Consider the following 12,350-nt stretch of genomic DNA (forward strand, 5'->3'; position numbering starts at 1 on the left):
AAGAAAGAATGGATCGGATCATTGTACACGTGAAAAGGCTTTACATCTATCAATGGCAAGACATCTGTCAGTTATTCTAATATTCACTGTATAGAAAACAGTGAAATACAGCGTCCTTAGATTTATTCTCAAAAAAAGTTCACTTCTCTTTAAGAGCTTTTAGCAAACCCTAATCAGGTAATTAAAAAGAAAGTATTAAAATTAAAAATATTAAAAGTTTGTTCTCAGGTTGTCTGATATTTAATGGTTCAGTAATGTTACATTTCATAGGCAGAGTAGCATCTTCGGACAAGTTTTCTATTAAAAAAATATGCTTTATAGAAGAAAATATTTTACGGGCCTAAAAGCTATGGATGAAATCTGCTCAGTTTAGCAAAGAGCAAGGACTAAGTTTGTGTTTTGAGAAAAGTAGGTCGGGCCTAGTTTCTCCCTCTGGGCTTCTAGACTGCTTTCCACGTTGTATCTGAAGCTCTCACAGCTGGAGAGCTCGTTTCTTTAACCTTTAATACATACTTGCTAGTAAACTTGCTAGAAGCAGGAAGACAATACAGACTGCGAGTCGGCCCTTCTCGAAGACAATCACGACTCCTTCCTTGCAAGCCTCAGTCCTGATAACTCCTCAACTGTTCCACTTTCTACCCGCCCCGCGGTATGGGGCCTCACGGCCTGCAGGTGGCCAGAGGGAAGCAGGAGACAGATCCCCCACCTACAGCGGCCCGGCCTAGGCCCCAGCGCTGGGTGCCGCGGAGCCCGGGACCCCTGCGCGATGCAGCCAGGTGCGCAGGCGGCAGTGGCAGCCGCGGCGCCCCGCGGCGCACGTGGCAACAGGTGCAGCTCTGTCCAGGGCGGGCGCCTGGGGCGTGGGGCTGGTCCGCACTTAGCCCGAGAGCGCGCGAGGCTTCGGGATTGGGACCCGGGAGCGCGAACGGAAGGTGCGAGCAGCCGAGCGGAGCTCAGTACCCAGAGGTACTGTATCGCACGTCCTTCAGCTTCCCCGGGGGGCCGCCCCCTGGGACAGTGGCTGGACCCGGTCCCCCGCCGCGAGCCGCGGGAGGGGGCCCTCGGAAGGAGCCGCCGCGGGAGGCCTGAGCTCGGCTATTTACAAGTTTCCCGAACTCCCCGCCCTGCTCCACCCCCTGGCGGCCCCTGAGGCGGGGAGGCGGGGAGGCGGGGAGGCCGGGGCTCCCGGACTCCCTGTCCTGCCCGGCAGCCGCCGTCGGGGTGGGGTGGTGCCGCGCCGCGCGCTCCCAGGTGCAGACGCCGCCCCCGAGGCCTCTGGGGCGAGTCCGCTGCGCCCCCGACAGGGGTCCAAAGGGCGCCCGCGCTCCTAGCCTCTCTGTCTCTGCTCCCGCAGGGCCTGAAGGAGCTGCGGGTAAGTGCGGGCTGGGCTCTATTCCCGCTCCCCCGCGGCCGGGGGTGGAGGGGGGACAGGCGAGCGCGCCGCTCTGGGGGACTGGACCGGCCCCAGGGAGGGGAGGGGGCGTTCCGGGAGCCTGGGGGCCGAAGCTGGTCACGGGGAAATGGGGCTGCAGAGCCGGCGGAGCGGAGGCGGGTCTCACGTGGGCCGGCGCAGAGCCTGCGGAAGAGACGGATGCGGATCTCGCCGTCACCTTGAAAGTGACCGAGGGGCTTGACCGTGGACTCCTTACGCCGCCCACCAGGGGCCGGCGGTCCCAGCCTCCTCGCTGGGCCCCTTCTCAGCAGAAGGAATGAGGGCTGAGAAAGCCGGTTCCTTTGGGTTGCTGCTGCAGGTCCCAAAGGCCCCTCGCCGCACCTCGCTACTTTTTGCAGCTCGTTTGCACTTTTCAGGCTCTCGAAAAATCCTGTCTTAATTAAGGTGACCTTATTGACGACCCTGTAGTACTTTGTGGACTTAGGTGTTGACTGACGAACCATTTTGTTCCTCTTTGAAGACGTACTCTTTTCTACCAAGTTGTTTGTTGATTTTGATTTGGAGTAATTTGGGATTAGGAAGGAAGAGGTTAATTCTTCATTTAGCTTGCTGCACAGACTCTGTTAAATACTGTTTATTTGAACTAGTCAGTGTTCTAAGAAAGGAAATCCAGTGTGTTTTGTTTCAATGAAACCAAACTCTTAGGGAAAACGGTGGTTGAAAGCTTTCAAGTTTTGCCAGGTGAAGGTGATTGGAAGTCAATCGTCACTAAATCACAGCGCTGGGCTGGAGGGTGGGAGTGGAGGTTTTAGGAGTGGATTTCAGGAGGAAGGGAGGCAATGTAGGAGGGAGGGGATTTAAAAAGAGAGCCATTGCTTCCTGGGAACCTGTGACCTCCTTAAGGAGGCTGTATACAAGACAACAGTGTATGGATATCTAAAAGGAATTGCAGTTCTGTAGACAAATTTCTTTTTCAGGGATGGTTAGGGCAGGAAATGATGGACAATTTAAGTTAAAATGATGATGTCCTGTTAGTACAGGGCTTTACAGTGTGCAAAGTGCTGTTAGAGATTTTTCTTTTTCATAAGCAATATATTATGAAAGTTATACGAAGAAAAGATTAGAACTACATGCTTATCCTTAAAACCAAAGCCAAAAAACCTTAGAAGTGGAATTTAGTTTAAAATAATATTTAGTAACTTATGTAACTTGGCAGCAACTTTTTTTCACCTGTTCTTTTTAAAATCAGATTTATGAAGAGAAAATAGTGCTTGGTAGATCTGCTTGGTAGTGTTTGCTAGAAAATCATGTTTGGAACAAGACCTTTTATATGTAAATAATTCAAGGTTACATTTTGGAGGATAATAGGATTATAAAATTCTAGATACATTTCTTACAATATTTTTGGAAACGAACCTGCAGTTAGTAGACTCAAGCATTTAAAAAGCCTTTTTCTTAATAGCCCTGTTAACCCTGTTGGTTTCGATTTCAAAAGTAACGCATGCTTGCTGTATAAAAATAGGTAGATTCAGAAAAGTGAGTTAAGGAATTTCACCAAAGATAATCACAGTTAATGTTTAAGAAAATACGTGTTAATGTATAGAACATAATTTATTACATTGATATATTTTATCCAGATATACTATTGCGTGCTAGGTTTTTTCTGCTTAATGTATCATGAAAAATTTTCTATGTCATTAAATCTTCAAAAATCTCCTTTTAGTGGCTATTTAATAATACGTTACATAGATGTATCAATCAAATTGTTTTTCATTTATTTCCGCTATTACTAAATATACATTTGCAACAAATACCTTTTTAAAACTTTATGTGCAGGGTTTATATCCTTAGAGTCCTTGAAATACAGCTGATGGTTGGAAGATCTCCTAATACATATTGGCCATCTGGTTTCCAAAAAATGTTTAACCGAATTATGCTCCCACCAGCACTCTGTGAGGATACTCGTGTTACCATATTCTTGTCAACATAGAGAACCATCCTTGAAAAGGAAAAAAATATTTTGTCCAGCTTTATAGGTGAACAGTGCTATTTAAATTTCAGTTTCTTTGATGACAGATAATTTGAACACCAAAGAAATCTAGTTGTTTTCCATTTTGAAATTTAACGTAGTGCCAGATTTTTTTCTGGGATATTAGTATTTTTCCATTAATTCATAAGAGCCTCTTATGGATTGACAGTAAATCTTTACCAATCATATTGCAGATACTTTTCCCATTTTATTTTTGCTTTATGTATGTATGGTGGTTTTCACATACAGAAGTTCCTTTAATGCCAATAAATCTGTTGACTTTCTCAAAACAAGAATTTTTGACACTACTAAATAAACTGTGACTGTGGTAGAAAATTAAAAAAAAAATTTCCGGCTGGGCACAGTGGCCCACACCTGTAATCCTAGTACTTTGGGAGGCTGAGGTGGGTGGATTATGAGGTCAGGGGTTCAAGACCAGACTGGCCAACATGGTGAAACCCCATCTCTACTAAAGATAAAAAAAAATTACCCTGGAAGGTGGTGGCGCAAGCCTGCAATCCCATCAACTTGGGAGGCTGAGGCAGGAGAATCGCTTGAACCTGGAAGGCGGAGGTTGCAGTGAGCTGAGATCTCTCTGTTGTACTCCAGCCTGGGTGACAGGGTAAGCCTCCATCTCAAAAAAAAAAAAAAAATTTCCCCCAATTTCTGAAATAGAATCTTTTCAAATTAATTATAAGAACTTCCATATCCTGCAATAGAGACTGTTGCGAACTGATTGCATTTGTTGATGAGAAGCCATTGTGCCTGTTATATAATATTAGGAACAACATCATTTGCAATCAGAGCAGAATGTTTAAAATCCCAAAGATTGAAAGTTTTTCAGATCTGTTATTGTGATTATATAAAGTAGGCCCACAACCCATGTATTTTCGGTAAATCTACTTGTAGTGCCATTTTGACGGATTCTTCTTTTTATAGTTGTTATTGTGGTTTTATACTGACTTGATAATGAGTCTTGTCTTGATGTCCAGACAAATGTACTGTATATGTAGTTTAAAAATTTCCTGGATTAATTTCCAACACTGCTACTCAGCAAACAATTTATTTGAGCAGGGAAAGCATATCTTCCTGATTTCTCAAAGCTGAGTTCTTTTTCTGTGTTGTGTAAGCTTGAATATACCCTGAAAGACCTCACTGAACGAAGTGTATTTTCCATCAGAGCCTGAGTCCCTTTTATTCCCCATCCTTACAGCCTAAGAGTAAGCCATAGGATTGTATTTGAGCCATAAGGATGAAATTGGAGGCCGGGCACGGTGGCTCAAGCCTGTAATCCCAGCACTTTGGGAGGCCGAGGTGGGTGGAGCACGAGGTCAAGAGATCGAGACCATCCTGGTCAACATGGTGAAACCCCGTCTCTACTAAAAATACAAAAAATTAGCTGGGCATGGTGGCGCGTACCTGTAATCCCAGCTGCTCAGGAGGCTGAGGCAGGCGAATTGCCTGAACCCAGGAGACGGAGGTTGCGGTGAGCCAGGATGACGCCATTGCACTCCAGCCTGGGTAACAAGAGCAAAACTCTGTCTTGAAAAAGAAAAAAAAAAAAAAAGAAATTGGAGTTCAGAATCTGTGTGCTTAGGGGCACTTAGAAATGGCCTCAGACGGCCGGCTGTGGTGGCTCAAGCCTGTAATCCCAGCCATTTGGGAGGCCAAGGCGGGTGGATCACGAGGTCAAGAAATCGAGACCATCCTGGTCAACATGGTGAAACCCCGTCTCTACTAAAAATACAAAAAGTTAGCTGGGCATGGTGGCGCACACCTGTAATCCCAGCTACTCAGAAGGCTGAGGCAGGAGAATTAATTGAACCCAGGAGGCGGAGGTTGCGGTGAGCCGAGATCATGCCATTGCACTCCAGCCTGGGTAACGAGCGAAACTCCATCTCGAAAAAAAATATATTCTTTTCGTTTTTTTTAGATAGTCTCACTCTGTCGTCCAGGTTGTAGTACAATGGCATCATCTCAGCTCACTGCAACCTCTGCCTTCCGGGTTCAAGTGATTCTTCTGCCTCAGCCCCTTTAGTAGCTGGGGTTACAGGTGTGCACCACCATGCCTGGCTAGTTTTTATATTTCTATAGAGATGGGGTTTCACCATGTTGACCAATCTGGTCTCAAATTACTGACCTCAAGTAATCTGCCCACCTCAGCCTCCCAAAGTGCTGGGATTACAGGCTTGAGCCACTGTATCCAGCCTAAAAATTTATTTCTAAATTAAGTTCTATAGATGATTGCCCTGATGTTGGTTATTTATTTTCTTAGAGAAAATTTCCTCAGTAATCTTTAAGATTGTTCTTTTATATGGGCGATTTTCCATGAGATGTTAATGCATGGCTTTTTCTTGTTCACGTGGCCGTGGATGGCTGAAAAGACTTCATTTGGAGATGACAAATTTGGGGGCTGATCTTTGCCATGTGGATGGAGATGCTAAAACTTCATTTCATACACCATAAGCAGATTTGCAACTTGTGATGGCCCTGATTTATAAATGTTACACAATCAAGGAAGAAAGGGTGGGTTTTCTCAACAAAATGAGAGTTACATAAACAAGGTTGAACTTGGAAGTAAATAGCTTTCAGGTACTTCAGAAGTACATATTTACATATAAATCTTGATTTCAAAACAACTTTATTTGTTTATTAAAGCTTAGACTTTAAGTTGTATATTGGAAAGGAATAAAAATGTATTTATTTAAAGAGCAGGCTCCTGTCTAAATTAAGAATGTTCTTGACTATGCACTAGTTAAACAAATTTTTTATTCTAACCTAGATTTAATTTTGAAATTGTAAAATTAAGTAAAGATAATCTTAAGGTCACTTAAATTTTCTCATGAGGAAACATGTTTACTTTTAGAGTGGCATTGATTAGAATCTTTTTGAGCAGTGAAAAAAGTTGAAGTGCAAGTCATAATTTTCTCAAACTAGCTGGGAAGGGCAAAGAGGTTGGAAGGAAACCTCACTTCCAGGGAGTGCACTTTGGCCTGAAATTGCACTAATTTTATATTTCAGTGGAGTTGTGTCAAGCAGCAGGGGAGGCTTGACAAGCTCATAGGACTTTAAGCTCTATACTCAATTGTAATAAAATGTATTTATTTTAAAATGAACTGCATTTAAGTCTTGCTAGCAGGCCCATATCTAAATTGACTGTTCTTGGGGCCAGGAGCAGTGGCTCATGCCTGTAATACCAGCACTTCGTGAGACAGAGCTGGGCGGGTCACTTGAGATCAAGAGTTCTAGACTAACCTGGCCAACATGGTGAAACCTCATCTCTACTAAAAATACAAAAAATTAGCTGGGTATGATGGCTGGTGCTGTAATCCGAGCTACTTGGGAGGCTGAGGCAGGAGAATTGCTTGAACCCAGGAGCTGGAGGTTGCAGTGAGCCGAGATCACACCACTGCACTCCAGCCTGGCTGACACAGCAAGACTCCATCTTAAACAAACCAACCCAAAAACGAAACAGAATGTTCTTGGCCGAGTGCAGTGGCTCACACCTGTAATCCCAGCAATTTGGGAGGTCCAGGCAGGTGGGTCACCTGAGGTCAGGAGTTTGAAACCAGCTTGGCTAACATGGTAAAACTCTGTCTCTACTAAAAATACAAAAGTAGCCGGTGTGGTGGTACATGCCTTTAATTCCAGCTACTTGGGAGACGGAGGCAGGAGAATCACTTGAACCCAGGAGTTGGAGGTTACAGTGAGCCGAGATTGCACCACTTCTTTCCAGCAGTGTAAGACTGGAAAGGACAACAGAGTAAGACTCTGTCTCAAAAGAAAAAGAAGAATGTTCTTGTATACACATGAGTTACATGAATAAAAGTAAGAAAAAACACACATTTTACCTTCATGCTAACCTAGAAGCTTTATTGCTAGGACACAGTGTGACCACAGCTAAAGGGAAGAACAGACTAGGAACAGATTGATCTTTGAGGTAAAATGGAAGAGGTTTTTAAATTATTAAATAACCTTATTCTTTTAAATACAGAAATTTGTACTTGATAAGTAAATCGTGTCTTAAGCTTGATGCAGAAGCAAAGAAAATTAGTGTTTAAATTTCAGGACTAATCAAATATAATTACCCTGATCTTCTCTACTTTTAACTAAAACATCTAAGAAATCTTGTGTCCTAAATGGACATTGAGAAAGGAATCCTGGGAAAGACTGGGAAAGGCTCATACTTACCAAGAGAGTAGGAAGAAGAGGCCTAACATACATTCTTGTGTAAATAGTGTTTGTGACCGTGTTCATTAAGTCTTGACTTTTGGGTAGTTAGCTTATCTTTTATACTTTTTGTACATTGGAAACATGGTAATATTTAACTCAGGTATTATTTACGCATATACCAATCTGGATGAAAAGAATCAATATTTCTTCACCTTATTTCAGATAAGCAGTTCATATGAGGTTTTCGGCAGTGTTCAATGACAAATAAGAAACTAGTTTTCCTTTATGTTTATTTTGTAGATTTTTGAATGATTGTTAGCAGTGAATGATACGAAGTTGAAACTGCATGTCCTCTTAAAACATAGCTCAGGTGGCTAGCTTTATGGAACAAAAATAGAAGCCAGCATAGATAGGAGCAGTTCCCCTGATGACATTGAAGCATAGACCTACCCCCTTCCCCTGACCTCTGTGTCAAGGTGGTTGAGTCATATTTCCCAGAATTCTGGCTAACTCACCTTGCGCTATTAAAATCTTCTTTTCTTTTTTTTTTTTTTGAGACGGAGTTTCGCTCTTATTACCCAGCAGGCTGGAGTGCAATGGCGCAATCTCGGCTCACCGCAACCTCCGCCTCCTGGGCTCAGGCAATTCTCCTGCCTCAGCCTCCTGAGTAGCTGGGATTACAGGCACGTGCCACCATGCCAAGCTAATTTTTTGTATTTTTAGTAGAGATGGGGTTTTACCACGTTGACCTGGATGGTCTCAATCTCTTGACCTTGTGATCCACCCGCCTCGGCCTCCCAAAGTGCTGGGATTACAGGTGTGAGCCACTGCGCCTGGCCCTAAAATCTTATTTTCTTATACAGTAAACTGCTACACTGTAACCATTTCATTTTTAGTCATAGAATTGAACCATATTTGCTTCTTATTGTGAATGTAACGCAATAGACTTTAATTGAAGTGGGGATTGTAGAAGTCCTGCTTGCTGGTGTGTCAGGATAGGGTAGAAGGATATTGGAGAAGTAGAAATGGACTTAAAAGGGCTGAGCCATGCCAGGACCTAGCTACCAAGAAATATTGTTTTATTAGATCCCCAATCTAGACCACATATAGAACCAAGTCATTTATACATAGTGTATAGTTAGGTTTGCATTTGCATGTCAAATGATAAATACAAAGCATGAGTAAAAATCCTTGCTATTAGAATATTACGTTTTCTTTTTTTTTTTTTTTTGAGACTAAGTTTCACTCTTGTTGTCCCGGCTGGAGTGCAGTGGCATGATCTTGGCTCACTGCAACCTCCACCTCTCAGGTTCACGAGATTCTTCTGCCTCAGCCTTCTGAATAGCTGGGATTACAGGCATGTGCCACCACACCGGGCTAATTTTGTATTTTTAATAGAGGACAGGGTTTTGGTCAGGCTGGTCTTGAACTCTTGACCTCAGGTGATCTACCCTCCTTGGCCTCCCAAAGTGCTGGGAATACAGGTGTGAGCCATGAGCCACCACATTTGATTTTTAACAGCCTCAGCTATTTTTTAGCACTTTCTATGGGCTAAATACTGTGAGGTAGAAGAGCACAGACAAAAAAAGAATTTGACCTCAGTTCTTGGAGAAGTCAGAGAAACCCCGATCATTGTGAAAAGCGTATTTTGGAAATGTTAGTAAGTGTCCATGTTACTAGAAATATTCTCCCAGGTTGTTAACATTGGGCCCTGCATTGAAAGTTCCACCTGCTGTCTTGACCAAAGTTTGGTCACATAGGCTGTATTGACATCTTGGTTATATAAAGCTTCCTTATCCTTAATCATGCTTACCTGTTCCTTCTCTCCAAAAGGACTTAGAAGGAAAATACTTGGCATATCTTAATTTCTCTCAATAAAAATTTTTAGTTACCTTTTCTATTATCTATTTGCTTCTTAAGGATAGGGTCTAAATCTTTGGATATTGGGTACATTTTAACTTTTATAATTATTTCTTCCAGATGTGGTCTGGAATAAATCATCTAGAGCTTTGATGGCATGGGATTTTGACATTCTTTTTTCAGATAGTCACAGCTACTAGAAAGTTTTTTAAACCATAGATATTAATTTCCTTACCGTTTTTCTCTTGCCTTGCTCCTTGCCCTCTCCTCTTGCCCTCACCCACTCATCCAGTGTTTCAGACTCAGCAAGCAGAGGGAAGGTAGCTCAGCCTCAGTCTTGTGTCCCACTGAAAGGCCATGCCTTTGGGAACAGAGCATCAGAGCTGGAAGTTTCTTGTTCCTTCTGAGTTGCTGTTTTCTTATGAAGAGTCAGTTTCAGAACATCTCGCATACCCATGTGCAAATACATGTACGTAATTGCTTCCACTCATGATAATTTATTACATTCTCCATGCAGACAATCACAAGTTGACAATTTCTCTTGACTAGGGACTTGGGCTGTTTTCTGTTTGGAGAAATACATATGTGTAGCTTTAAAGGAATTCAGATTACTTTTCAGGCCAGGATTCTTCTTTCTCATCACATCTAATAAGATTTGTGTTTCAGAGTAGCTTTGCATTTATGTAAAACTTTTTAGTAGTTCACTAGAATTGCTGGTTGTTGAACTTGATTTAATGTTCTCAGGAAGTTATTTTTTGTTTAATGTTAAATTGTTTTGCTTTCTGATTTTTTTTTTTTTTGAGAAGGAGTCTTGCTCTGTCACCCAGGGTGGAGTGCAGTGGCAGGAACTCAGCTCACCGCAACCTCTGCCTCCTGGCCTTAAGTGATTCTCATGCCACTGTCTTCTGAGTACCTGGGACTACAGGTGTGTGCCACGACACCTGGATAATTTTTGTGTTTTTGGTAGAGGCAAGATGTTGCTTTATAGTGATTTTAATGGCACCTATGCAGAGGGATATACTTCTAATTTGAATTCAAAAGAATAGGGTCAGTCAATAAAGGAGGTAAGAAAAATCCTACGTTTCTGTTTTTATGAGAAAACCTAGGCTGGGTGTGGTGGCTCATGCCTGTAATCCCAGCACTTTGGGAGGCCAAGGCGGGTGGATCACCTGATGACGGGAGTTTGAGACCAGCCTGACCAACATGGCGAAATGCTGTCTCTACTAAAAATACAAGATTAGCTGGGTGTGGTAGCACATACCTGTAATCCCAGCTATTTGGGAGGCTGAGGCAGGAGAATTGCTTGAACCCAGGAAGCAGAAGTTGGAGTGAGCTGAGATCATGCCATTGCACTCCAGCCTGGGCAACAAGAGTGAAACTCTTTCTCAAAGAAAAAAAAAAGTGAAACTGTCTCAAAAAGAAAGAAAACCTAGACCATTTTATATTGCAGATATGACTATTTTGTTGGAAAGTGCTGGTTATAGGTTATTAAGCTGAACATTTATAAATGTATAACCTTACAGATGTATAATCAAATGAAACCTGTTTTCTGCTTATATAGTGTGAGTTGTTTTGATGGTGAATCATTAGCCCTCCATCCTTCAGTGCCAGGGGCTGCTTTCCTTCTTTCCTTCCTCCTGTTTTTATTGAATTTGGAATAAACAAATAGAGGTACTTCACCATTTAGCTCGATTTTGCTCACCCTGACATCCATTATGAAACCCTGGGGACATACTTTATTATAGATTGGAAAAATGTTATGGGTGTCCAGAACATTTTGTGCAGTAATGTCAGAGAGAGTGCACAGAACTAATGGGCCGAATTGGGTTCGTGTCTGAGATTTTCCTATGAGCCATGTGACTTGGGTGAAATTTCATTATCTTTGCACCCAAGTTGCCTCATCAGAATGCTTGGAGGTAGGGATAGGACCTTGTCTCCTGGAGTTATTCTAACACAGGTGCCAGGTATATAGATTATCAATAGGTGCTAATAACCTTCCTTTGTCTCTATTTTTAAATTTTCTGATTCATAGATAGGTGTTTCATTTTAATCTCTGCAGCTTATCCTTGGTGGAGATGTTGCTTGGATCTGCTGGTGCCGTCTATTGGGAGTTAAATTCTAGGCTCAGGAGGCTGATAACTTTCCCTCTTCCTTAGAAAGAATTGATTTGTACCAAACATTGGAGATTATTTATTCTGACTCCAGCTTTGTCACCTCTTGTTTTTCTTGAGAGTTTGTCTAATGAGCTGCTATTTTGTTACATTTGAACTGTATTAAAAAATCAGAGCAGATATTTTTATCTTTGGTAAAGTCTGTGAGTTATGTTGTCCATTTGCTATCAATCAGTGCACTCAAAAGAGGGTTGAGTCATCACTTTGATCTAATAATGCACTTTCGGATATTAAACTACTGACATGCCCGTTCTAATTTTTCACCTAGTCCAGAATAGTCATATTTTAGAGTTGCAGTTGAAAAATGTTACTATGTACATACACTATCTAAATATGAAAGCAATTCTGTATTTTGTCTTTTAAGCAAAGTGAAATAATAATTCCCAGCACTTTGGGAGGCCGAGGCGGGTGGATCACGAGGTCAATAGATCGAGACTATCCTGGTCAACATGGTGAAACCCCATCTCTACTAAAAATACAAAAGATTAGCTGGGCATGGTGGCACATGCCTGTAATCCCAGCTGCTCAGGAGCCTGAGGCAGGAGAATTGCCTGAACCCAGGAGGCGGAGGTTGCAGTGAGCTGAGATCACGCCATTGCACTCCAGCCTGGGCAACAAGAGCGAAACTCCGTCTCAAAAAAAAAAAATAATAATAATAATTCCCAATGTTTTTGACAAGCACATTGTAAATATGGTATTAAGAACTGATCACATCAGCCCTGTG

General features: G+C 42.4%; 1 protein-coding gene across 10 annotated transcripts in view; it reads left to right on the forward strand.

Moving 5' to 3' along the window:
- MTUS1 (microtubule associated scaffold protein 1) overlaps positions 1-12,350 on the forward strand; it is a 195,091-nt gene that overhangs the window by 27,671 nt on the left and 155,070 nt on the right. For 4 of the 10 annotated variants that reach the window (XM_002756898.6, XM_002756899.6, XM_035270183.3 and 1 more), the window contains exon 1: positions 1,197-1,372. The exons of 2 other annotated variants lie outside the window; for them this stretch is intronic. The gene's annotated coding sequence lies outside the window, so the exon portion shown is untranslated. Of the gene's footprint in view, positions 1-879; positions 967-1,196; positions 1,373-1,559; positions 1,838-12,350 lie in introns of those variants that run through there. 4 more of the 10 variants (XM_035270184.3, XM_035270186.3, XM_017963733.4 and 1 more) reach the window with 2 other exon arrangements.

This window comes from Callithrix jacchus, chromosome 13, assembly GCF_049354715.1.
Source record: "Callithrix jacchus isolate 240 chromosome 13, calJac240_pri, whole genome shotgun sequence".
Lineage (NCBI taxonomy): Eukaryota > Metazoa > Chordata > Mammalia > Primates > Cebidae > Callithrix > Callithrix jacchus.